The 4064-nt window shown below is 38.3% G+C and overlaps 1 pseudogene; it reads right to left on the bottom strand.

The window, feature by feature from the left end:
* Positions 1-160: 160 nt before the first annotated feature.
* Positions 161-982, bottom strand: LOC103206138 (annotated as a pseudogene).
* Between the last annotated feature and the right edge of the window lie 3082 nt (positions 983-4064).

Below are 4064 nucleotides of genomic sequence, written 5' to 3'. Positions count from 1 at the left end.
TGCATCTTCAGTTAATTTAACAGGATAAATTGCATCCACTCACAGATAGACCTAAGGTCACCAAATGTGTAGACACAATTAAATTTTTGTTGTTTAAAATCTTATTTAAGTGATGATAAAGGAATAAATCTATTTTTAAAAATCATGATTTCTGTCTAGATTAAGAGGTGGCACCAGGTGTGGGCTCACATTTTGAGTGGTCACTTGAGATGCAACTTTGATGATCTAAGATTTGTCTATGATTCTAGCACTACCATTGTCCTTCTTTACAATCCCAATAAGCCATACTTGGTGACCTTCACCATTTTGGGAGGACTTTACTGCTGCACAGCACTGAATGGCTTACTCATGCAGTAAATGATCAGGAGGCCTCCTGATATCTCCTAGAACAAGGCCAAGTATGTTTCCACAGGTCTTGCTTACAGCCACCATCTTTGCCACTACAGGGAACTTGTGAATCACAAATGTCACCTCATTCTTCTTTTGCTTGGCAGTGTTCTGTGCATGTGCTCAAATTCCAAAATCTGTGTTTTCAGTGTCCACATGGGCATCCAACGTGTGCATGAGCCCTGCAGCTGTTCTGTTCAGCCTTGCCATACTCATCATTACTTCCTGGTATGCTAACTCTGTGTCTTCCTGGGTGACCACAAGTTTAATTTCATTCTATTTTTCAGAAATATCTAACCACTGGTGGTGCAGTGGTTAACATTTTCAGCTGGTAATCAAAAGGTCAACAGTTGGATCCCACCAGAGGCTCTGCAGGAGATAAATGAGGCTGTCTGCTTCTGATAAAGATTTACAGCTTTGGAAACCCAATGAGGCAGTTCTAGTCTGTCATATAGTGTCAGTCAGAATCCACTGGATCACAGTGGGTTTAGTGGTTTGGTTTTGCAGCCTGTACCCTTTAGCTCAGTAAATCTGGTTAGCTGGAATCTCTTACCAATTCATAACTTTCTGGTTTAAAAGACTCTCGCACAGACATGACTGGTGAACACACTTCATATGTTAGCTTCTTCCCCTTCCTCACCTAGTTTGCTGGTTTTCACAGACTGACTGGTTTACTTTCCGCCCTCCTCCTCCTCTGGAAAGTTAGACTGTCATCCATTACCACACCGCACTGGGCCTGGCAAAGTGGTGCCTTTAAGCCTTGCGTGAATAAAATATTCCCATCCGCAGCACCAAGGAGAGCAGGAGAGCCCCAGGACCCGTGTCTTGGTGATTGCTTCTCAGCCTTACTCCTGATCCCTGCGCAAACAGTGGCCTGTGCACAGGGAGCCTATGCTGAAATCTTCAAGGGAGGAGATTGACAGGTCTCTGCCACCTCACCCCACCCCACTCCGTGGAGTCTTTTCCTTAACAGCCAAGGGCTTTAACCACTGTACCACCAGGACTCCATATATAATATATATTTCATATGTATAAGTATATATTTTATTTCTTCAATATATAGTATTGCAATGTATTTTTTCAAATATATAGCTCTATGTACATGAAACAAATAGTATTTTAAATACCATATCAATCTTGTGATCATCAACAGCTATCTTGAAAGCTAGACCAATAATTGTATTCATTCATTCTTTTGGTCGGCACTTGACTGCTAACCAGAAGGCTGGCGATTCAAACCCACCAGTCACTCCTCAGAAGGAAGATGGGGCAATCTACTTCCGTAGTGATACTGCCTCGGAAACCCACGGAGGGGTCGCTATGAGTCAGGTCTGACTCGATGGCACATAACAACAACAACATTCTTTTGGTCATTAATCAAGTTCCCGCCATGTTGTAAGCACAAGAAATCGTTTCAAACTGGTATTTGGAGAAGTTTCCAATCTAGTGAAAAAGACAGATATGCATGTAAGTAATTACATTACAATGGTGTAAATTTTGTAGTATTCTGTGTTATGCCCTACACTTTTATTAACAGTATGGATGCAGGAGAATTTATCTGTGGCTCTCACCATTGTAAAAGGTCTGGAAAGATGAGTAGGGGTTTGCCACACAGGAAAGTCAGGAATATATCCAGGCAGAGAAACAATGTAAACTAAACATGAAAGTCACCATTGAAGAACTTTTTGGAGAATTTCAAAAATTGCAATGAACATGAGACTTACATTGAATAATGTTGGTGGAGTTGCTTTAAAGGAGAAAATAAATAATTTAATACTGGACATCTTGAATTTGAGATGCCCATGGCAAAGATAGACAGTTTTATGGTCTGGACCTCAGAGAAATTTGAGCAAAATAGAGGTTCACAGGTTCACACTGTATCTGCAGTCATTTAAATCACCAGAGTTGGTGAAATGATCTGAGGAGGATGTGCAGTGCAGCCCTAGCATATATGTCACCCAGAGCAGATAGTTTTCTTTTTCTCACCCCCCCACATTTTTTATTTTGACGTAATTTTATATTCACTCATGATAAATGGAGAAGAGATTGAAGTTGTCAATTATTTCATTTTACTTACACAACAATCAACAGCCATGGAAGTGGCAGTCAAAAAATCAATGACATATTGCAAAGAGCAAATCTCCTGCAAGTCACCTCTTTAAAGATTTTAGAAGCAAAGATGCCACTTAGATGATAAGGTGGTGGTCTGACCCAAGTCATGATCTTTTCCATTACCTCACATGCACAAAAAAGTTGCATAGTGAAAAAGAGAGGATAGAGAAGAGTTAATGCATTCACGCTGTAGGGTTGTTGAAGAATGTGAAATGAACTGCTAAAGGATACACAAACGAGTCTTAGAAGAAACACAACCAAAATATTCCTTAGAAGAAAGAATGGCAATACTTTGACTTGTGTAATTTACACATGTCATTAGGAAAAAAACAGTCTCTAGAAAAGGACCAATGAAAAAGAAGGAAATCCTCAATGAGATGAGTTAATAGCCACAAACATGAACACAATCATACCAACAATCATGATGATGGTACAGAACCAAGCAATGTTTTATTCTGTTACATACAAGGTCATAATGATTAGGAAGTTCAAAGCAACTAACAATAAGAGTGACATAGATTCACAGGAAGTTGCAAAATTAGTACCGTGAGGTCCTATATTTACCCTTCTCTCAGTTTCCATTAATGGTTATATTTATATAACCATAGTGCAATATCCAAGCCAAGCAATTAATACTGAACATGTGAAGTTCTATGTCAATTTGTCACATGTGTAAATTTGGGTAGCCACCATCACAATCAAGATACAGAACTATTCCATCACCATGAAAATCTCCCTCATGCTTCCCTTCAATAGATCTTCCCTTAACAATAGTTAATCAACCAATAAGTTACTGATCATAGAATGGTGATGGGCCTAGTACAAACTCTAGGAGATGGCCAGGTAGATAAATATGCTAAATTAGTTCCAGAAGATAAAAGTAATAGTCCATTGTTAAGATCTATAATGCATTGTGTATCTATCATGAATATCTAAAATGAAGTAACAAATCCAGAAATTTGAAAGGGAAAAACTTTAAAGTTAAAAATTAAAATTAACCTCATAAAATTATTTTTCTCTCTCTCTCTTCCTCATTCCTGATACACACTCATGCAGTCACTCAAACCACAGTTATGAATAACTTTTCATATCAGCAATTCTAAGGAGAGGTTGAGTGAAGGAAAATTCAAATAAATTATATACACTATCTTATTAGACCTGATATTATAAAATATGAATACATTTTTCTCTCTCTTATGATTTTCAGTCATCAAAACAAATTAGTACTGGGACTATTTGACTTCTTGCTTTTACACAAACACTGTACTTTACTCTTCCTGGGTCTATTATACTCTGTACAATCCATTCTTCACAAAAATCAGAGTGATCATATGAAATTGTAAATGAGACTACACCATCTCATTTGAAAACTCTTTGGTGGTTTCTCATTGTGTTTGATATAAAATCCTCATGCCCAGCTCCCTCTTCAGGAATGAAGGACTTATTGGACCAGCTGTGAGCCCTCAAGATCAGCCTTCCTTTGGGAATGTCATAGGTGAAGAAAACTGCTTCTCCCAAGGTCACAGTTCTTTATAAGAGTAGTGCATATCCAATTACTGATTGGC

This window comes from Orycteropus afer, unplaced genomic scaffold (genome assembly GCF_000298275.1).
Source record: "Orycteropus afer afer isolate SDZICR_OR568_19922 unplaced genomic scaffold, OryAfe1.0 scaffold00299, whole genome shotgun sequence".
NCBI classification, from domain to species: Eukaryota; Metazoa; Chordata; class Mammalia; order Tubulidentata; family Orycteropodidae; genus Orycteropus; species Orycteropus afer.
This window is presented reverse-complemented; position numbering and strand designations above follow the sequence as displayed.